The sequence below is a fragment of the Grammomys surdaster genome, unplaced genomic scaffold (genome assembly GCF_004785775.1).
Source record: "Grammomys surdaster isolate TR1022 unplaced genomic scaffold, NIH_TR_1.0 171, whole genome shotgun sequence".
Classification (NCBI taxonomy): Eukaryota; Metazoa; Chordata; class Mammalia; order Rodentia; family Muridae; genus Grammomys; species Grammomys surdaster.
Window position 1 is genome coordinate 1,962,636 of NW_021604619.1, and position 24,458 is coordinate 1,987,093.

The following is a 24,458-nucleotide window of genomic DNA, read 5'->3' on the forward strand; positions in this document are numbered from 1 at the left end:
AACTTGCAACCCTGATATTGTAAGTCCATCTATTCACCTCGGAACATGATCAGATCTATGGTACTAGTATACTACCTATCATTCAACTTCATTTAATTTTAAAGTAAGTTTAATGCAGTTGCAAGCCAGTCATGTACATACTTAGAGACCAATTGCTGCCTATTATGTAGTACCTCTGATAAGACATGGTTAGTTGCATTGCAATCTGAATTTATGCTGGGAGGTACCATCCCAACCCATTCCACGATTTTGTGTTTGACTGAGTCATGGCATCTGCCACATTGCTAGTACATAGTACATATTAAGGGCTGCAAGTAACTGCTCTTGACCCCATCAAGGCTTCTGTAATGTAAAGTCTCCTCTGACTAGTGGTAACAGTGATGACTGTTACTGTCATAGTAGAAGCCAGGCTTGGTTCCACTCAGCACTGACTTACCATTCAAATTTTAAATCATGGAGCTAGAGAGATGGCTTATACTGGTGAAGCATTTGCTTCACAAGCATGAAGACCTGAGTTCAAATTCCCAGAACTCGAGTAAAGCCAGGTGGACTAGTTGGTATCTATAATCCTTGTATTCCTGTGTCAAGGGGGAGGGGCAGAGATAAGGCTCACTAGCAGCTCATGCCAGGTGGCCTGATACACACAGCAGCCAATAACCTGTCAGCCAACCCTGTCTCAAACAAGATGGAAAGGGATGACTGACAGTCAATGGCATCCTCTAAGTGAACACATATGCATGTGCATATACATACCACATCACAAATCAATCTAATCAGATTCTGATAAAGATAAAGGTAGACACTGATCAGGTAGTTTTAGGGTCAGGGACTCAATTCTTGTCTTTGGCCAGAGCCAAGTTAGTATTCATAAAGAATGTGATATCATTCACTGTAGCATATATTTAGCAATAACCCCAAAAGTTGCCTTCACCAAACTAGAAACTTACTGAAGGTGGAAATCTACTTATATTTGAATATTTGAGTTCAAAAATGACTACCCAGAAATACATCATTGTATGAATATACCATCATTCATGAGACCTGTTGTTTAACAGTTCCTAATTTGGAGATAATATGAATATTATTCCTGTAAGTATTCTTATTCTCAGTGTTTGGGGTATAGAGAACATTGTACAAGGTTCTCTATGCCAAGTAACAGTTGACTTACTGTACCAGATAATAATTTGAAAAGGTCAAATGTGGAATGTTCTTATCTGGAGATGGAATGAAACCTTCGAAGTATTAAGAGTTTTAAAAAATATACAGGAACCATGTAACCATAGAGGAATAGACTACATCTGGAGATAATATATGAAAACAAATACGAATTTAGGACATTTAAGAGAAAATTAAGTCATGTGTAAGATTTTTACCATAATATAAACTTTAAAAAATTCATGAAGTAATAATTCATGAAAGAAGATATTCATAAAGCTACTGAATGTTTAAAACTGTCTACAATGGAAATTTTGCAGTTCTCAAGACAGTGTCTCTTGACTGAGGGGTTAAATCTTCAAGAGACAGTTCATTGGCTTCTAGGTTGGCATGACATATTTGAACTGCATTTTTACAAAATGGACTGTGCCAGTGGAGTCCACAATTCTAATGATTAACTGTTCTTTATTTGTATCATTGAGACTATGAAACTAGTCAGAATCAATGCAGAAAATAGCTCTGGTTTTTAAGAAACCTTATTGCAAAAATAAGTTTTAAAACATTAATGTCTGCTAGGAAAGAAAATGTATATCTGTTATGATAAACAAATGATTGTGTAGTCATGAGGCTTCTTTCCTTTCTCAGTGCTGGCAAACAAGCCTGGGACCTTACACAAGGGAAGCAAACTGCATCCTTAACCCAACCAAATACTATTTCGACTTCACTTTAAAAATGATTTGAAAGAAGATGTGAAAGAAGTGAAGTTAGCCAAAGATTTTCTTATCCTATTTTAAACTGACATGATGTAATTGGGGTTAAATTACCATGTCATTGGGGTTGGTCCTTTACCCTTTAGCCTACTTCTGTAAGAGGTAGGAGCCCTTTAGTCTGTAGCCACCCACAAGGCAGAAACAGGAGACTACAGTTGTCTTTTTAAAAAATATACATATTATAATCTTCATTATAAAAAGTCTTGCAAATACATCATACACCCAAATTAACCAAAGTCTATAGTCTATGTAATTTCTTGAACTCACACAGTTAGGCATTTAACGGGAGCAGAGACCCAGTGCTGGACTCAGTTCCTCAGAGCACACACCCCAGTTGCAACTTGACCCTCCAGGTATTCAGACATATCCAGCTTCACAGATGAGATCTTCACCACCACCACCACCACCACCACCACCACCACCACCACCTAGAGGCCCTGCATTACAGGGAAGCAGATTCCCCGCACAGCCAGAAACCTGGACACCTTCAGGCTCCCACCTGGGCCTGCTGGGAACAGAAACTTGATCCCACACAGCACACACTCTAGCAGCAGCTCAACTCCACAGGATCACAGAAAGGACAGGCTCCAATCGGAGACAGGGAGGCCAGGTAACATCAAAGATAACCAGATGGTGAGAGGCAAGGGCAAGAACATAAGCAACAGAAACCAATTTGACTTGGCAGCATCAGAACCCAGTTCTCCCACCATAGCAAGTCCTAGATACCCAAACACACCCTTAAGACAAGATTCAGATCTAAACTCTCATTTCATGAAGATGATAGAGGACTTTAAGAAGGACATAAATAACTGTCCTAAAGAAATGCAGAAGAGCACAAGTAAACAAGTAGAAGCCCTTAAAGAGGAAATGCATAAATCCCTTAAAGAAATACAGGACAATGCAAACAGGTGAAGGAATTGAACAAAACCATTAAGGATCTAAAAATAGAAGTAGAATCATTAAAGAAAACTCAAAGGTAGACAGCCCTTGAGATAGAAAAACTAAGAAAGAGATCAGGAGTCACAGATACAAGCATGAACAACAGAATACAAGAGGTAGAAGAGAGAATCTCAATGGCAAAACATACAAGACAAGACATAGACACAACAGTCAAGGAAAATACAAAAAGCCCAAAGCTCCTATATCAAAACATTCAAGAAATTCAGAACACAATGAAAATACCTAACCTGAGAATAATAGGTACAGAAGGGGATGAAGATTCCCAATTCAAAGGACCAACAAATATCTTCAACAAAATTATAGAAGAAAACTTTCCTAACCTCAAGAAAGAAATGCCCATAAATATACAAGAAGCCTACAGAACACCAAACAGATGGGACCAGAAAAAAATTCCTCTCATCATATAATAGTTAAAACTCAAAATGCACGGAACAAAGAAAGAATATTGAAAACCATAAGGGAAAAAAGTCAAGTAACATGTAAAGGCAGACCTTTCATAATTATACCAGACTTCTCACCAGAGACCTTAAAAGCCAGACAAGCCTGGGCAGATGTCATACAGACCCTAAGAGATCAAAAATGCCAGCTCAGGCTACTATACCTAGCAAAACTGCAATTACCATAGATGGAGAAACCACAGTTTTCCAAGACAAAACCAAATTGAAACAATATCTTTCTTCTAATCCAGCCCTTATAGAAAGAAAAGTCCAACACAAGGAGGGAAACTACACCCAAGAAAAGCAAGAAGTTAATCTTTTCACAATAAGCCCAAAAGAACAGAAACACACAAATGTAATTCCAACTCTAAGAGCAAAAATAACAGGAAGCAATCAATGATCATCTCTAATATCTCTCAACATCAATGGACTCAATTCCCCAATAAAAAGATGTAGACTAACAGACTGGATATGTAAACAGGACCCAGAATTTTGCTGCATACAGGAAATGCATCTCAGTGAAAAAGACAGACACTACCTCAGAGTAAAAGTCAGGAAAACAATTTTCCAAGCAAATGGTCCCAAGAAACAAGCTGGAGTGGCCATCCTAATAGCTAACAAAATAGACCTTCAACCAAAAGTTATCAAAAAAAAAAAAAAAAGATGGGGAAGGTCTTATCAAAGGAAAAATCCACCAGGATGAATTCTCAATTCTGAACATCTATGCTCCAAATAAAGGGCACCCACATCTGTAAAAGAAATGCCATTAAAGCTCAAAACACACATTGAACCTCACACAATAATGGAGATTTCAACACCCCACTCTCTCCAAAGGACAGATCATGGAAACAGAAAATAAACAGAGACAGAGTGAAACTAAAAGAAGTTATGAACCAAATAGATTTAACAGATATCTACAGAACATTTCACCCTAAAACAAGAGTATACCTTCTTCTCAGTACCTCGTGGTACCTTCTCAAGAGTCGACCATATACTCAGACACAAAGCAAACCTCCACAGATATAAAAACATTAAATTAACCCCATGTATTCTATCAGACCACCACAGACTAAGGATGGTCTTCAACAGCAACAAAACCAACAGAAAGCCCACATACATGTGGAAGCTGACCAATCATTTACTCAATGATAACTTTGTCATGGAAGAAATAAAGAAATAAAGGACTTTTTAGAATTCAATGAAAATGAAGCCACAACATACTCAAACTTATGGGACACAATGACAACAGCTCATCTGAAAGTTCTAGAACAAAAAGAAGCAAATACACCCAAGAGGAATAGAAGGCAGGAAATAATCAACCTGAGGGCTGAAATCAACCAAGTAGAAACAAAAAGAACTATACAAAGAATGAACAAAACTAGGAGCTGGTTCTTTGAGAAAATCAACAAGATAGATAAACCCTTAGCGAGACTAACCAGAGGCCACAGAAACAGTATCCAAACTAATAAAATCAGTAGTGAAAAGGGACACATAACAGAAACCAAGGATAATTTAAAAAATAATCAGATTCTACTACAAAAGTCTATACTCAACAAAACTAGAAAACCTGGATGAATATTGATGTGAAAATTCTCAACAAAAAATCTTGCTAACTGAATCCAAGAACATATCAAAACACCCACCATCCACCATCAGCCACCATGATCAAGTAGGCTTCTTCCCAGGAATGCAGGGATGGTTCAGTATACAGAAATCCATCAATGTAATCTACTATATAAACAAACACAAAGAAAAAAACCCACATGATCATCTCATTAGATGCAGGAAAAAGCCTTTGACAAAATACAACATCCATTCATGTTAAAAGTATTGGAGAGATCAGGAATTCAAGGTACATACCTAAATATAACAAAAGCAATATACAGCAAACTAATAGCCAACATCAAACTAAATGGGGAGAAACTCAAAACAATCCCATTAAAATCAGGGACTAGACAAGGCTTCCCACTCTCTCCCTACCTATTCAATATAATGCTCTAAGTTCTAGCTCGAACAATTAGACAGCAAAAAGAGGTCAAAGAGATACATATTGAAAAAGAGGAAGTCAAGTTATCACTATTTGCAGATGATCTGATAGTATACATAAGTGACCCAAAAAAATCCACCAGAGAACTACTGCAGCTGATAAACAACTTGAGCAAAGTGGCTGGATATAAAATTAACTCAAACAAATCAGTAGCCTTCCTCTACTCAAAGGATAAAAGGGATGAGAAATTAATTAGGGAAACGACACTCTTCACAATAGTCACAACTAATATAAAATACGTTGGTGTGACTCTAAACAAGCAAGTGAAAGATCTGCATGACAAGAACTTCAAGTCTGTGAAGAAGAAAATTGAAGATCTCAGAAGATGGAAAGATCTCCCATGCTCATGAATTGGCAGGATTAATATAGTAAAAATGGCCATCTTGCCAAAAGCAATCTACAGATTCAATGCAATCCCCATCAAAATTTCAGCTCAATTCTTCATAGACTTAGAAAGAGCAATTCTCAAATTCTTTTGGAATAACAAAAAATCTAGGATAGCAAAAACTATTCTCAACAACAAAAAAAATTCTGGAGTAATCACCATCCCTGACCTCAAGCTATACTATAGAGCAATAGTGATAAAAACTGCATGGTATTGGTACAAAAACAGGCAAGTAGAATTGAAGACCCAGAAATAGATCCACACACATAGGGTCACTTGATCTTTGACAAAGAAACAAAGAAACTAAAATTATTCAGTGGAAAAAAGTATTTTCAACAAATGGTGCCGGTTCAACTGGAGGGCAACATGTAGAAGAATGTAAATCGATCCATTCTTATTTCCTTGTACAAAGCTGAAGTCCAAGTGGATCAAGGACCTCCAAATAAAACCAGATACACTGAAACTAATAGAGAGAGATACAGAGGGCCGGGAAATGGAATAAAAATAGGTAGCAGCACGGATGAGGAACTTGAGGTAGTCACTGGTGAGTTCCAGACACCAGAGAAATATGACGCTCCCAGGACCCAGTGGGATTGACTTTAGCTGCAATGTGTCGAGAAGGGGGAGAGAGAACCTGTGGAGATCACATCCAGTAGATAGGCATGGCGCCTGGTTGAGGGATAGAACCGCCCACCCATCTCAAAGTTTGTTTGTTTGTTTGTTTGTTTGTTTTTTAACCCAGAAGTGTTTCTGTCCAAAGGAAGAACTAGGACAAAGAAATGGAACAGAGACTGAAGGAAGGTCCAACTGTGGAGCGGCCCCACCTGAGGATACTTCATGTCTGCAGACACCAACCCCAACACTGTTGCCATGGTCAACAGTGGAGAGGAACCAAGTGTGGCAGTTCCTGAGGAGTTCCTGCCAGCAACTGACCAATGCAGATGCGGATGCTTGGAGCCAACCATCAGATTGAACTCAGGGAACCTGGTGGGGGAGCTGGCATACGGATTGGAGGAGCAGAGGCGGATTGCAACCCCATGGAAGAATAACATAGGCTGGCCTGACCACTCTGTTCTCCCAGAGACCAGCAACCAAGGAATGTACCTAATGGGATCTTTGGTTCCAGATACATATATAGCAGAGGATGGCCTTGCCCTATAGCAATGAGAGGGGAGGTTTGATGCTCCAGAGTAGAGGAGTGCTGCAATGGTGGGGCAGGAGAGTGTGGGTGGGTAGGGGTGCACTCTCAAACAGGCAAAAGGGAGGGGGGAGGGCAGATGTGGGATGGGGAGGTGGCAGAGGGGTAACTGGGAAGTGGGATGTCATTTGAGATGTAAACGAATGGAATGATTAATAAAAAAACCTGGCATTTAAGATTGAAGATGTGAAACTTCACATTATATTTCACACTTTTCACTATTGCACGTATTTTATGGACTTAGCCACCACCAACAATAAAAAGTCCATAACAAAATCAGAACTGGGGGAACTATTATCTTTATATCTTCATTCATAATTTGTGTCATTACTTGCATTCATTACTTTCTCATTACCTTATATTTTGCTTTTCTTGTTTTGCTTTCAGTTTGTTTTCTTTAGTCTTACACATTTTAAATTTGCTCTTTAATTTTTAACTGAAAATTAGATTTTTTCGTACAACATATTCTGAGTATGGTTTTCTCTCCCTTAAATCCTCCCATGTCTCCCTGGCTATAGTTGTCTTAAGCTAATGATATGACTATGGGTAGATGCTTCTGGGAGATATGGTAACCCAAAACAGTGATGGTGAAGCAGGTTGTTTCAGCTGCTGACTTCATAGCATTGTTGTGTTTTTCCCTTCTTGGTATAGGGAGAGGTGGGCACCCATGAGAGATAAAGGTGGAGCAGGAGCTGGCAATAGCAGTCAAACGATGTCTCTTCAAGGCTGTGTTAAAGTGCAATCATGCTCAGTGGTTTCACAATCTGCAGCTTATATGGAGATTAAATAGCTTTTCATGACCAGGATTTAAATTGTTATCAAGCTCATAGCTAAATAGAAAGCAAGTCCCACGATTCAGATTTATAACAACAACAACAATGATATACTAAAATGCATCTATTGTTGTGCTGGCTAAACATATAGTTTTATTAAAAACTAGAAACTCAGCAAGTAAAAACAAGCATAGCTAAGAAGTTGCTAAAATAACATAGAGGCCAATCAGTTGAACTACACAGAATTCACTAGAATAGTAAAAGTTTTATGAGTCCTAAGAACAAAGACGTCCTGTTTAATGCAATGTGTGGAGTGCTGAAGTAGATCCTTCCATCACACCCAGAATAAACGCTGAGCAAGGTACCTACGGCATATATCTCCAACAAACCATTACTCTCCAACTCATTGAAATCTAAAATTACATAAAAGGTCCTAAAGAAATCTTATGGTGATATAGTCAGACTTGAACAAATAGCTTAAACAAACAACTAAAAAAGATATAAAATGTTCCGTAATCAGATGAAAAAATTAGCAATTATATCCACACCAATATAAATGATAAAAAACACAATGAAAGTCTACTTTCCACCCATCAAACTGGAAAGAAAATGTCCAAAAGCTTTACAATCCATTCTGTAAGTGAGGTAGAGAAACAGCTCCATGGCCAGATGGGAAAAGGTGTCTACGGAGAAAATTGACAGTCTCTAACCCACTACATTTAACTGTGCACTACTTTATTTTGGAAGATATCAACATCCAACAAATGTCACTAATCCTTGATAGGGAACCAACCATAGATCAAAGAAACAAATTTCCCCAAGTCTATGGTGAACCAGTTGCCCGTTGAGCCTTTCTCCTTTCCACAAGGGAAAGATAGTAGGCTCAACCTTGTAAGGGTGTTGTATTGGTAACCCTATTGTTCTGGTTTCAAGATGGCAATGGCCATGTGGTACCTAAAGGACAGATTTCCACATCTCAACACACAAATCTTTGAACTTGAACACACTTTCCCAGTAACGTGATAGGAAAATACCTTTTTTACAAAATTATTCATAAAATAATATTTGTGATTGTCAAGCAAATGGAGTACTGTGCATTTAGTATTCAGTGGAATACCAAAGAGCTCTATATAAGGATATGGAATAATTTATAAGACATAATTAAGTTGAAAAGTTGGGAGAAGCATTCATAGTATATTAATTTGGTATAAAAAAGGAAAAAAATCTTGACATACATAATGGCTTAACATACCTTAAAAAAAAAAACCACAAGAAACACAAACAAGGGGACAATCCAGTTGGCTACTTGTGAGGAATGGGGAAACTGGGCAAAAACAATACAGAACAAAGGGACTCTGATTGTACTACATCACACAGTTTGTTCTGAAAGCAGATTAATGTTCTATGTATTCTGGAAATAAAAATCAGTGAAACAAAGGAGGGGGTACAAATCATATGCCTATTTGATTTTCCAGTGAACAGCAGGTCACAAGACAAGGGGACAAGGAAGAAACCGGTAAACAGTTTCTAGACAAAACAGCTTACATATTATTACCATAGTGGCATGTGTAAAGTCATTCTTACCCTATTGTAAGTGCACTAGACGGCAGAATGCAGTAAAAAGTGAATGAGTAAATGTAGCGAGGTTATTTGAGTCCTCACTGTGGAAAGAAAAACAGTACAAAAATATGGAATGTTAGAAAGCAAGACAACCCTATAGGGCGGATTAGAACCAGGTACACTGTTCTGACCTATTCATTTGGGTATGAGATTCTGTGCACACATATGCATGGGTATGTATTCCGTTGCTGTGTTTACATGTGCAGTCTCCCCTTCTCTCTTTAGTTAAAGGGTCAAGAAGCAAAGACCCGAGTATCAGGGAGTGAGCCTAGCAACTAGCCTTTGATTCTTGGTGAACGAAACATAGATGTCTAAAAATGAAACTCCACAACTCAGGGTAGCTCATAAAACATGTCCAGCCTATAGATCCTAACATTGGAATTGCCTTTATATCACAGAAGACTTCAATTTATTTTTAACCAATAAATGAAAATGGTCCATATTAATGAGGTATGTTATGACATGATCATATGTATATTGCATTATGTTTAAATCTACCTCCACATAAAAAAGTTTTTTTTTCAATGCTTTCCTTGAGTTTATATGGACCCTCGATATATTACAGAACTTCAGTTGTCATTTGCTTGTTTCCTGTTTGTCTGCAAAATGATCTTCAAAGGCCATGTGAAAGTAGAATTTAAATACTCATGATGACAACTCTCCTTATGTTCAGTTGGCTCTGCATTTCCACTTTTGAGTGCATATGTCATCCGTTCCAAACTTGACTGTTGTCATGTTGTGAACTTGGTGGAATTTAGAGTCACCATGAAAACAAAACTTCTGGGATGACTGTTGTCATGTTGTGAACTTGATGGAATTTAGAGTCACCATGAAAAACTTCTGGGAATGGCTGTGAGGGACTTTCTGTATTGGGTTAATTGAGATTGGAAAAGCTTCCAATTCTAGGAAGCACTTCCAGGTGCTGATGTCCTGGACTGGATAAAAAGGAGAAAGGTCTAGAAAGCAGTTTCACCTCTCTCTGCTTCCTGACTGGGCACAATGCTTCATGCTCCTGCCCCTGTGCCTTCCAAACTACTTGGGTCCTACCCTCAAACTTTGAACCAAAACATAGCCCTCCAGCCTTGTATTACTTTTGTCAATATTTTGTCTTGGTAACAGGCAAAGGAACTAATATAAAACTTTTCCTAGAACACAAAGTATCAGCAACCCCACAGCAGAATAAGTTACTGATCTTGGAGAAAATACCCAGCGTGGCTTGCCGGAGAATTCAAGATGATCTGTGCTGTGGATGTGTTGAGACTTTCCAGCCATCCAAGAATATACCTTCCAAGTTGAAAACAGAACTGACATATTGTTCTAGATTGCCTTATGTGGCTATGATAAACTGACCAAAAACAGCTTTGGAAGGGCAGGATTTATTTCAACTTAGACTTCCAGGTCATATTCTATTACTGAGGGAAGTCAGGGCAGAAACCAGAGCAGGAACTGAAACAGAAACTATTGCTGCTTACTGACTGGCTTTCTGGCTCATGCCCAGCTTTCTTATTCAACACAGTCTCTCCTGTCTAGGATGGTGCCATCCTCAATGGGCCTTTCTATATCAAACGTCAAACAATTTCTCATGGATGTGGGCCAATCTGATCTAGGCAGTTCTTCAATTGATATTCCCTCCTCACAGGTGACTAGGTTGCGTCACAATAAAACCTATACAGGACAAGAAAATTTATCAGAAAATTGTGTTACAATAAATTACCCTTCTGTGATCTTCCAGCTATCCACCTGACATTTTTATTACCAATGGGATTTGAGTGAGGACTATAGGTTAGATCAGTAGCAATGTCCTGTTCACTGAACAACCTGCCAGGAGAGGAGTTACTGTTACCCAGATTCACAGCCATGCAAGGCCTGTGGCCTTGAGGCCTTTACATGGGGCTAAACTCTGATCCAGATGAATTGAACTTTGGAACAAAAACCCAGAGCAGTTACCCAGCAGCTAGACAGTCAGTGCCTCTTCCGCTGGAGGAGAATCTGGGGTAAGAGAGGGGACCTAAAAGCATTTCCCCTGGGCTTGAGAAAGGGTGAAAGTACTATTTTAAGGCCTAAGAATGATTGGGCCTCAAGATGAATTTTGAGTTCTGTGTTTTTGTTAAGTGTGAATTCTCTAATCTCTGGAAGGTACCTCTTCCCTCTGCCATGCACTGCTAATCATCCCCTCTTGCCTGTGAACCATCATGGCTGCTTCTGCAGTGTAAGTGGCACAAGGAAAGAGACTCCACTGACCACATTATAAGATCAAGGCTCTCTGACAGCAAACTAGTCAGATGCACGTTGTCACTACACAGTTCTAATGTGTTTGCTTCACCTTTTCCTGGATACATTGAAAACAGAGACTCAGAGAGTGAAGACGGGGATACAGGTTTTCTTCTCCTCCCTGTCCCTAAGCTGCCTCTTCCTATACTTTCAAGTGGTATATGAAAGAAAGGGACTAAAAGCAAATGGTGCAAAAGACAAATAGACAGACACCATTTCTATTGTCAAGGTCTGAAGTTCCAGGAACAGACTGAAACTTCAGTCTAGGTCTATGAAAATCTTAGCAGGTGCCAAAAAGGCCAGTAGCCAAGATTTGTCTTTTTGTGGAAGAACTAAAAAGCTCCCAAGAGCTAGAGAAAAAAAAACATTTTAAAGGCTTGGCAATGGAGTTCTATGAAAAAGTATGAAAGAAAAAAATGCCCCCAAATTAATCAGATTTATGAGCTTCTGCAAGACTGTTCTCTCCTGATCCTGGACCTTTAAGTGCTAGCCAGCTGAAATGTAAAGACTAGGAAATATTTATTCACTCCCCACAAGACGCTGCTAGTACAGTGCAGAATAAATAAATCTGAGATCCTTTAGAAAGGCAGCTAATATTATTGGTTTAAAATGATAATAAACTTCACAGTAAGCTGATGCGTAGCCTTATAAGACTATTCCAAGTTATTCAGAATGTCAACCACATGACATCCTTCTGAAATTATTTTTTTGAGATTGTAATATAATTACATCATTTCCCCTTTCTCCCTCCAAAATACTCACCCTTGCTGCCTTCTTTAAAATTCATGACCTTTTTATTCATTCATTGTTATATACATATGTACATACATACATATATACATACATACATATATACATACATATATACATACGTATCTCTAGATGTATATGCATTTATGTATGTTCCTAAATATTTAAGTACAGCCTGCTCAGTCTGTATAATGTTATGTGTACATATATTTTCAGGAGATGACCATTTGGAATTGGAGAGAGAGTGTGCTGGTGTTCTCCTCCCTGGGGAGACTATTTCTCCTTTTCTCTGCATTCAACTTTCTGTAGTTCTTTGAATCACATGACATTGTTTAAAAAAAACCTCAATAAATTTAATGAGTTGTATTGAGAAAAGTCTTCATCATTTGCCTTCAGAAATTTAAATTGGAAACACCTGGTCTTTTTTTTTTCATTTTTTTTTTAAAATAAATTGAGTAGCACGGGAAGAAAATAGGTCGTATAAGGTGAGTTGAAACCAATGCTAAAAGCTGAAAGTGACTGCATACACTGTAATGTGAATTTTGAAAATAAGATACGTGATTGAAAATCATTAAGGCTAATAGTAGGGCTGTATTTAGTGATCAAAGTGTAAGACATGTAAATATCATGAGAAATTTGAGTTAGAAGTTTACTTTCTCACAAATATCCACAGTTTATCAGAAATAAGTTTATCGCTTTTATTTCTCTTTTTTTTTCCAACTTTGACAGGCTTAATCATCTCTCTCCTCGTCTTGACCTTTGTTATTTGAGTCAAGTAAAGACCATGTAGGAGAGATGTTATTTCTACAAACAGTAAAACGGACAAATGTACACTTCCATTGTTTTACGTCCGGCGCTTATTAAATAAAGTAAAATGTATTGAACAACTTTTTAGGACTATCTGTAGGTTGCTTCTTGGAAGTAATTACACTAAAAAATGCCTAGGAAATAATCACATCCAATAAAACTCACTGAAGCCACCTCCAAATTTAACATTGTAATTTTCAAGGGAATTTTATCATTTCTTTTGTCTGTGACTATTAAAGATGCAGTTAGCTGTCACGCTGAAAAAGCCTGTGTAGAATCCCAAAATACAAACACCCTACAGTACACACATCCGAGAGAATACTTAACGAGAGACTCATAACAGAAGTGAAGCTATGAGCAGTTCCTCTCCTAACTTCCGTCCCGAATAACCTCAACCGTCTGGCTCCCAGGAACAGCCTTGCGGAGATGGGGTACTGGACCGAGAAGACAATGATACTGGAATATTGACTGAAAGTAAATTTGGATAGAATTAAAATGAATCCTTTCCTATGGCCACTTCATTTTGTTTTGGGTTGTTATTTGCCAGCTCCGCATCGCTGTCAGCAGGTATAGACGCCTTTAAAAAAGAATTCTTACGTCAAGTATTGACTGGCAGAACTAGCTCCAGTCATTTTAATGGTGGTCATCTCCACGGAGGAGTCTTCAAAGAACACTATCTGCTACCAACGTAAACCAGTATTTTGTACGTTTCTTTTGGTTTTTATTCTAGTTCCTATAAGCATTTCCACCAGAACTTGAGGCCAATTATAAGGAAGCTGTTTCTTTTAAAGTACAAACCATCCCAAAAATATCAGTGTGATACTGCTCTATGGGCTCTTAGTTTTAAAAGGTTTAAATACTCACCCACCCACCCACCCCCAAAAAAAGGAAAACACAGTGTAACCTTGTATAAAGACAGATGAAGCCATGCGCACTCTGTGACCTCTGAAGCATTTAAGTTACTAACTTATTGGATCCAATTTGAATTTAATTCATAAGGTTTATTATTTGTACAACTCTATGGCTTACTTTAAGTCCATAAATACTGACTGATGGTTTTGAAAGCACATTTTGATGACTGAAATGCTTCTTCAAACTTTACATTTTTGTTTTTGCGTTTATTTCCAAAGAGCATCTGGTACCAGACAGATTTGGCTGTAATGACCGAAAATAAACAGTAGAGGGCGCTTTGGTTCTCTGAGAAAATAAATTGTTCCAAAATCTTTTGAAAATCCGCAAAATGACAGATAAGGTTTGGACTGCGTGGTAAGCTTTTTTTTTTTTTTTAATTTAAAAAAAATTACTTTCTACTTGCTGAAGACAAAGCTATCTCGGGCTAACTGAAGCATCATTGTTTAGTCAGCCAATAAGGAAACTGGCTGCCCCACGGAAGAAAAATCAAAACTCTTCTGTGGACTACAAACTGAGCTTCCATCATATCAAAAATATTTTATTTAAGCAAACAAACAAAAACTCACATTCAGTTTAAAATTGCCTGACATACTAAATGCTCCTGACTTAAATCAGTATTAGTAGTTGCTTTGTCTTGCTGTAATAAAATGCTAGACAAAAGCCAACTTGGGTGTGGAAGGGTTTATTGGGCTTGTAGATTACAATCCACCGTCAAGGGAAACCGAGGCAGGAGCTCCACTGGATGCCTCCTGCCTTGCTCCTCTCACTGTTGGGGCGACCTTTATGATGGAGCCTTCTCCCACCTGCCTAGGAATGCCACTTCCATAAAGGACTGAGACCTTCTAGATCACTTAGCAAGCAGTCAATGAAGTGTCCCACAGACAGGCCCACAGGCCAATCCGATAGAAGCAATTCCTTTAAGATTCTCCCCTTGTAGATGTAACTACATGTGTGTGAAGTTGACAAAAACGAACCATCATTCACATTACCTAGGATCTCTAGACTTAACTTGCATGTTCTAACTGCATAGGAAGTAGTGGTAACAGTGTACGTATATTGGTTTGACACTCCTCATAGTTGGCCTATGGATTATGAAATATTTTGTTTCCTCTAGAGTCATCTTTATTACCACCCTTGTCATTCTGGTTACAAGTCACTTTATGACACAACAGCTTCCTTGAGCTATGTACAAATCTATTCTAGTTTTATATACACACAAGCAACACTAAATGGACTCCTGAGATTACATGATTACATTTATATATTTATTACATTATATATATATGTATGTATATATATATATTACATTTGCATATATGTAACAATAACAATTAAAGAAAAATAAGGCCATAACTTTGAGGGGGGAGAGGGAGTAAGGAGGAGACATAGGAAGGGCTGGAGGGACAAAAGGGAAGTTGAAATGATGTAATTGTTTTTTAACTTAAAAATTAAAGTTGAAGATGAAAATATGAGAGAGAACACGTCAAATAAGGTAATAGAAAATTAAATCTAAATTATATTGGTCCATGTGTTAGTGACCTTGGGAAAATCATTACAATGTCCTGGACCTCAGTTTTAACATTCATAAATGAATTTCTGTATTTATTGTGAACTCTACAATAATATCATCCATGCTTACTCTGAATAGTTTTCTAGCAAATTCCATGATTTATGTCCTAGTTCTTAGCAGATTTATCAAGACTCTGATTCTAGCAGGTTGAAAGATCCACTCGAATTTTGATTAAAAGATACAGAGCTAATGTTAAAAAATGTACATCTTACTCAAAATGAGCATCCACGTCAGGAGCCCCGAGGGCCTTCAGAAATCAATCAGTAGACTCCACACACATGTCAAGAATTTCTGACAGAGGTTAAAATCATACAATTACCACATATCTGGAGGGCAGATTACAGAAAGTCTGTGTGACATTCTTGAGTCAACATGAGCAATAAGTTGTAAAACATGAAAGAACACTTTCGAAACCAATAAAAGCTCTTTCTACAATTCTGGAAACAATCTACCCATTTTCCACTTGAGATAGTAGGTACTAGCAGCCTTGCATTTACACTCTATGTGGAGTACTTCAGCGGATTAATGAGCTGCTGACCCACTGAGGAGACAACAGGAACACTTACTGAGCTGACAGACTGAGAACTTTGCTTGCTGTCCCCGCCCACAACACACACATCTGAGTCCAGTGGTGACTGTTCTATCTACTTCCATTCTATTCCCTAGAGGGCAAGAATGATTTATCACTTGTGATATTACCTAAGGCAGGTCCCATCTGGCGATACCTTATCACTGCTAGTAGATAAACTAAAACAGCAAACAAGCAAAAAGGTTTGAACATGGAGATTTATTGAGAATTTGCTAAAAATGAAAAAAAATGTTCCTATTCACAGATTATTTTCGAACACGTTTGTACACATCTCACATTGTAATATATTGCCAATCTTATTTGACTCTTAAGAAAGGTAAAAGATAGTTAAATGATGGAGTTGAGATATAACCATGTTTTTTTTTTTTTTTTCTTATGAGGACTTTGGCTAAAGGACTCTAATACCAGGGCCAGAAATAAAGCAAGACCAAAGAAACTGTGGACAATGCACTTCAATATTAGTTTCTTGAGTCTACTGAGACATCAGTATTTATACCCAATGTAGGAGCTAAAATTGATCATTCCAACCCTGGAGAACACAGGTGCCTTGTTTTGTTGAGCGCTTTACTATCTGGCGACATCCTAGCCTTTTGTATGTCTACTATCTGCCTTATGTCCATGATCAATGCTCAGCTGAGCATTGCACAAATCTTAGAATCTGGGTCGTGTAATATACCCTGAACCAAAGAGCCTTCTGACATCACTTTACCTGGAAAATCCTATGTAACCCTAACCCTTAGCCTCTAAACCACCTTCTCCAACTATACTCTGGTTAACTCATTCTGTTCACCTCCTGCAAACCCAGGTTACCGCTACTCACTTTGGACCATATGTCTAACGTACACCATAGTACACACAGGTGAATTAAGTTCCTATCCTCTTCTTTCCCATAGCCCTGTGCTTCCCTAGAGGAGACTACTCTGATTTCCTTTACTCCTCAGCTCCAACCACAATGTCGGCATACAGAAAGAAATAGATCAACATCTCTTAAAGAATGCAAAGGAGAGACTCTAGCTACAGGCTATCACGATAGTCCAGTCTTCCTAAATTCAGAAGGTGGAACTATGGGTGAAAATTAAAAATCACTGATCTACAGTAGGTTTGGTTAGGTGAGTCTGTCTTGGGGGAAACTCAGGGAAAACCTTGGAGGATCTAAGGGAGCAGGAGAATGGCTCCCAGTAATCACAGCCAAGGCGACTATTGTCAAAAAGCCAAAGTAGTCCACATGAAACCTACTTAGATAAGTCATTTATGTGTGTTTTTTTATATTGCTTTATATGCATGTTAGTATCTCCCTGCTAAAACTTAAGCTGCTGAAAGAATCTTTGCTTTGTTTCCTGCCATGTCCCAAGAACCCACAATAGAATCTGGCATACTAACTAACCCACAGTTAATTGTTACATGAATGAGTAGTTTTTCTAAGCATTCCCAGTTTCTAGGAGTTTTACATTTTCCTACCCAAAAGACTCTCTTCAGAGCTTCCTATTCTTGCCATTTTCACCTTCCCAGAATGCATCCCTCTACTTCCAAGACATGCATTTGTTATGCATCTCCTTGACTTCCAGAGATCTTGATCCATCTTCTGCTCTACTGCTTCGAGAGTCCTCCACGTAACCATTCTCCTCCCAGGAAGTGAGCCAGAGAGAATGGGCAGGTACTCTTCTTGGTCTGGTTTTCTGGTTTTGGGTTTTTTTTGTTGTTGTTGTTGGTTTGTTTTTTGTTTGTTTGTTTGTTGTTTGTTTGTTTGTTTCTTTTGTATTGAGCATCTGATTTTGTATATTGTCTCAGGATTTACTTAAGCTTTGTGGATATTGTCCATCTGATCTCCCTCTTTACAAAACAAATACCATGACTGCAACCTTGTTCTGAAAGAGATAAGAAGTATGTTGGTTATTCACAACACTCTGGTCCCTGCCCTGAACTCCCTTTGTAAATTATGTAAACTTTGAAAACTTTGTATACTTTGTAAGCCCTCAAGGCAGAAAAGTGGTCTGACCCCCACTGGGGAGTTCCTGCATCCAGACCCCTCCCCCATGACCTCCCTAACTGCATAACAGTGTTTCCAGCCTCTGTAATGGTCACAAAAGTTATCTCCAGCCCCTCAATGGGACCCGCCCGAGATTAAGTCACCCAATCCTTGAATAGGAAAACCCACCAACCCTTGAGATTCCCTTAAGCTTAGGACTTGAAATCCCACCAATCTTCACCCTGGCAATGTCGGCCCTAGACAGCTCTGCTCCCTAAGAAACCCTGTGTGAGCCTGGATTTTTGTCCCAATTCCTTCCCGGCTGTTCACCCCTTCCAGAGGACAGAGGCAGCCACTCCTGGATTCATCCCTCCACACACCGAACCCTCCAATAAATCTCTTTATGAGATGCTGCCTGGTGTGACTGTCTCATAGGAAGAAGACACAAAGCAATGAAGGGAAGAAGGGAAGAAGGGAAGAAGGGAAGAAAAGGAGCAGGGCTGAGACTTCTGAGCTCCTCAGCTTAGCTGGGGAGACCCTTTCTGAGAGCTGCAATGCCTCTCAGAGCTGTGTGGTTCCTGGGCCCCCATGTCTCTGGATGTTCTTCCACTGGGACACTGTCCCATCTCAGAACTATATGGTTTTTAGACTTCTGAGTCCAAGGACACCAAGGACACCTTCTGATTTTAGCTAAATCTTGTTCTGAAAGAGATAAGTGGTGAAGCCATACATTTAATATCCCATGATTTGTCCCCAAAACATTAGCTGGTAGATTCATAACGGCCCCAAAGTAGCATGCTGGAGAAAAGGAACTTCTATTTTTGTACATAGAAAAGCCACTATTGGTAGCTACAGAGAACAATACCTAGATCCTCTTTGAAGAAACACTACATGGGGATGGGGTTGGTTCCAGCTCCTTCAAGTCCATGATGCTGCTTCTGAGCTTCTCCCAGGCAAGAATGGAACATACAGAGATTCTAGAGCTTCATTGTCTCAGCCAATGTGGAACTCCTAACACTTCTGGATCTGAAAGCTCACCTGCCCCTCCTGTTTCTGCCCCCTTCAGGGAATTCTCTCTGTAAATCTCTACCACATAAAATCCCATCTTGTCATTATTTTCCTGGAGAATTTGACTGGACCGCTCTAACAGTTGACTATGTCACAAAATTGTCAAGGAGGGATACTAAAGAAAGATACTGTGGATGGAGGTGTTACTTTCTAAAAGCCTTATTGCAAACAGACGTCAAATATTGGGTGTCACATGCAGGTTCTGATCATATAGTGGATCAATGAAGGAGGCTCATAATCTGTTCACAAGAACAGGATGTCTTAAATCCTTTGGCTAAGTGGGCATTATACTGAGTCTGTGAATTTCAATAAAGATTTTAAGATTTCTTGTTATCATCTCTATCTGCAAAATTGTCAGCAATGATGGCTAATATGTGGCTTAACAAGATAGGGCTCAAGTGTCAGTAATGTGAACCTTCATTAAAGAACATATTTTACACCATAATAATCATGCCTTCATTTTCCATCCCAAACTCGGTGAATAATAATGACCTTTGAAGTTCTGCAAACCAAGCCAGTGCGGTATTAAGATAATATCTTCATCCAATAGTGGGCTTTACGAGAAGCCCTGCCCCAACAGAAGAACTCACTACTGAGAAATCAGTAGGCAAAGCTTTCAGACCAGGTACTAGCTGTCAGTAGAAGAAGCTTTCCTCTTCAGCCTAGACAGTACCCTGAGTTAGCCCTCAGGGATCTGGCCAGAGGGCATCTCCAGCAGCTGTTCTCAAGGAGAAGGCCTATGTCAGCATCATTTATATCAAGTGCACTCAGACCGTCTGTGTCAGCAGCATAACCGCTGGCACGTCAGCATCTCTATTTTACACCCCCTAAAATGTGTGCAATTTAATTAGACTACAGCCAGGGAATGGTTTGTTGATGGCTCAACCTGAAAGTAATGGCTTCCTAAGGGAGACATCTCTGCCCCGCCACGGGGAATCATCTAATGTTTTTCTTCGAAAAGTCAACCCTTCATGGTGTGCTCACTCTAGGAGACTACACTCAAAAAGCAATAACTTTACCCCCTGAATCTACTGGAATATTTATGGTGAACTTGGATCAATAATTTGTCTGGGCACCTGCAGACTCCTGTGCTCTGCTAACATCGAATTCAGGCAACTGCTCTATGTCCTTCAAGCAGGCTGTCTTGTTTCTCTGCTCCATATAAATGGGGGAAAGATGGCTTCCGTAGAGAGCCCTAGCTGAATGACAGACTGTCTTACAATCGGAGGGAGGCTGGCTTGAGGAGGCCTCAGAGGGGACAGAAAGTCTCTCTGAAGGCAGAGTAGACTAGTGAGCCCCTAAACGCTTAAGAACATTTTCAGAACTCTGTCCTCTTTCCCCTAAATACTGAGTTTGTTTGAACCATTCCTTGGTTTAAAAAAAAAAATCTTTCTCACATTCTCACTTCTTCAGTGCCAAGGTAGACTAAAGGATGCTTTAAAGAGAGAACGGCTCAAGTTCATTCTGAAAAATCTCTTAAAGATTTTGCTGTGTGGGAGTGAGACAACAATGTATCTGTGGAAGAATTCTATCCAGTAAGGTGTGGAAGATAAAGAACCATCGGAAGCTCTCCCTGCGGGGAGCAGGATGCAAGAATAAACATCAGAGGAGAGTTAAAACTGAGCTAAGACTTCTGAAGCAGAAATCACCAGTTTCTTTATGATGGTGACAACTGGACACTAACTTATAACAAAACAGAGTTGGTACCTTCATGGAAGTTCCTCCCTGACCAATAACTGAGTCCCTTAAATCTCAGTATCTCCTGGAACCTCCTTTTTTTCTAAAAGGGACATATTTTACATCATGAATCAAAATATAGGTTCTGGAATGCAGGAATAGAGTTACATGTATACACATAACACATACTATGCCCAGAGAGAGGGAAGGAGGGACCGAGGGATGGAAGAGATGGAAGAAAGAAGGGAGTGAGGGAAGAGAGAGGGATGGAGAGAGAGAGGGAAGGTGAAGAGAGGGAGGGAGAGAAAGAGAGAAGGGGATTTTGGAGCATATTTTTTCTTCTTTTGTAGCATTATATCTTGATACAGGGTCCCAGTAGTTATCCCAGAGTGACCCTGACCTTGATATCCTCCTGCTTCAGCTTACCCAGTGCTAGGATTACAGGTTTGGCACCATCATGCCTCATTAAAGAGCTACTGTTTGTTGCAGTAATTTTATGGAGTAGTCTACAAGAGTAAAATGATTACTATAATGATTTGTGCCAAGTCAGAGTCCTCAGCTGTTAACGGGGAAGTTTCCACACCAGGGTCTTGACAGAGATTCAAAAAAAAATAATGTAATAGTTAGTGTGGGACCAATATTCCCAGGCAATAGCTCCCATAATCCTACTAGCTCTTATTTAAAAGGGGGGGGGGTGATAGAATTTTTTTTTTTTAGTGCTACCAATATCTTTTCATCATTTTAAAGATAGATGTTCAGAGATGCCATTCTAGAACAGTCAGAGTTCTGGACAGGAGGGCCTGGTTAGGAAATATTAGGTGTCATGTGCTACTTTGTTAACACAGAAAAATAAATTTTACTTGAGCTGCATCTTTGTGAAGGTTCACAAATTGCTTTACTGCTGTCATGACAGAGGCACTCGTCAGTCACTTTGAAGAATTATAAAGGACACACACCAAAAAAAGAAAAAAAATCTTTGAAGATGAAAGAAGGGAATGTTTCTCTTTCCCAATAAAAAGGGAGAAGGAGAGTCATAGGAAATTACAGACTGCTAGTTGAGTACAAACTCCAGAGCAAATGATCAAACAAGCCAGTGCAATGTCTCCTGAGCAACGGGCAGTGTGGGAGCATCATATTAACTAAGATGATGAAGAGACTTATTATAATCTTGAGCAATTTTTTAACACCAACAGGGGTCTGAATCTATTGCACTGAATAAGTATTATGGTATTCTAAATGTGGGCCGTGCCCCACATCTTTCAGTGACTCCTGTGCGATTCTGAGTAATTACACTTTCATTTGTTGTTTTCTTAGACTTCTTATACCTGTCGGGGTCCAATGAAATATGAGGAGCTAAAAACTGGTATTTGAAAACTCCTAAGATATTTGTGCCTATAGTCAATGTTGCTTAGAGCAGTTGTTTGACTTCTGGGTCCCCAACCTGTTGTGATTTGTGCTTTGACAGAGGCTGTTGACATGGAAATGTTGGAAATCTGGGCCACAAAATCCTATTCTCTATCTTCCTTGTCTATACCTGATTGCTGTATATCTGGATAATTCATTCCAACTTAGTTGGATTGAGTTAGTTGTCCAAGAACATCAAATGAAAAGGTAGAAGGCTCTTTTCTGGTTTTCCAGGCATGAACAGCCATGAGCAGCAAAGTATCTCCGTGACAGCTGGCACCAGGCAGTGCTGGAAGTCCTACATGGGAACCCACAGAAGGACAAACACTTCTGGAGCACAATCAGGCTTAATTCTACTCCTTACACCACATTCTCTGCATGGGTTTTGGGGACCAGTAGCACTGTGATGAATCCAAAGTTGTGGACATCCTCCACATGAACATCCAAACACTGAAGAACCTTAATCTTTTTTATCGAAAGGATACCAAGAAGTGTGATGTCTTTCGGCCTCTGGATCTCTTATCAAGAAGAACAAAGGCTTAGACCTAAACAAGACAGGTAAGTTCCCTTCCCTGCTGACACACAATACAAACATGGTGGCTGAAGTCAGTGAGGTGAAATACATGATCAAGTTCCAGATGAAGAAGGTGCTGTGTTTGGCCATTGCTGTTGGCCACATCAAGATGATTGATGAAACCTGGTCTACAACATCCACCTGGCTGTCAACATCTTGGTGTTCTTGCTCAAGAAGAATTGGCAAAATGTCTGGGCTTTGTACATCAAGAGTGTCGTGGGCAAATGCCATCATCTCTACTAGGATGCTTCTTCAATAAACCTTAGTGTTATCATACCTTGGTCTGCCTGTGATTAGGGGTAGGGTGTTTGTGAGTGTGTGTGTGTGTGTGTGTGTGTGTGTGTGTGAGAGAGAGAGAGAGAGAGAGAGAGAGAGAGAGAGAGAGGGAACAAGTGAAAGGAAGGAAGGAAGGAAGGAAGGAAGGAAGGAAGGAAGGAAGGAAGGAAGGAAGGAAGGAAGGAGTATAGATACCAAAAGATGAGGAAGTATTAATGTAGAGATTCACATTGTTAAAGGGTGGAATGGAATGAATGACTGACTACCAAGAGCCTGTATAACTGGACAGGGACCTAATTACAACTTCTTCCTTTTCCAATACTCTATAACAATATACTACTACCTCAGGTCAACCAGATGTCTCAAAAAACCTGTAAGCCCTAGGCCTATGGGGTCACATTAGGGCCCTATGACCAGACTCTGATGTTACAAAGTGACCAGATTCAGGAGTTATTCTTGCTAACTGGCGCTGTATTTCTTCTATTGGACTGTATGAGGCTGGGCTGTCAGAACAATGTCAACACTATGTAGGAGCTCTACATACCCTACGGGTCCTTGTTGAACAAAGTTATCAGTGTTAACATTGTAAGCTTGCTTTGTGAAACTTTATTATATAACTAACAGAAATGTTATATAAATACTTGTGTATATATACAAATATATATAGCACTTAATAAATATAATATGGACACCTATGTTATAAATTTAAATGTACAACATTCACATTCGACAAATTTCTTATTATAGGTCACAGTAGAGAGAACCTCCTTTAATGAACTATGTATACTTAAAATTGGATGAATAAATAAATTTCCAAATCAATATCAGAAAATGGCAACATCAACATAGAAGTCCTCATTTGCTGGGGACAGCATACCATGACAGGGACTGCCAGCAGTGGGCCAGGGTGGTGACATCTCAGAAGCCTCCAGGCAGCTCTTTAAAAAAAAAAAAAAAGATAGCATCAGGGACCCTGAGAAGCAGGAGACACATCCCTCCAGGGGACCCACCATCTGAAATAAGGGACTGCCTGCAGTAGGCCGGGATGGAGACATCTCAGTAGCCCGCGGCAGCTCTTTGTAAAAAACAGTCTTTCCCATTTCTCCTAACCTTAGCCCTGGACAATGGCTGTATAGATTTCATTTGTGCATGACTGCTTTTCAGTTGGCCTTGGCATGCATAATTATTCTATCTGACTTTCTGACTTCTTTCTCCTTCTGCTCTGGTGAATTCTGTGAAACTAGATGTT

General features: G+C 39.3%; 1 pseudogene; it reads left to right on the top strand.

The window, feature by feature from the left end:
- Nucleotides 1-23,176, top strand: part of LOC114621029 — a 61,604-nt pseudogene extending 38,428 nt beyond the window's left edge.
- The last annotated feature ends 1,282 nt before the right edge of the window (nucleotides 23,177-24,458 follow it).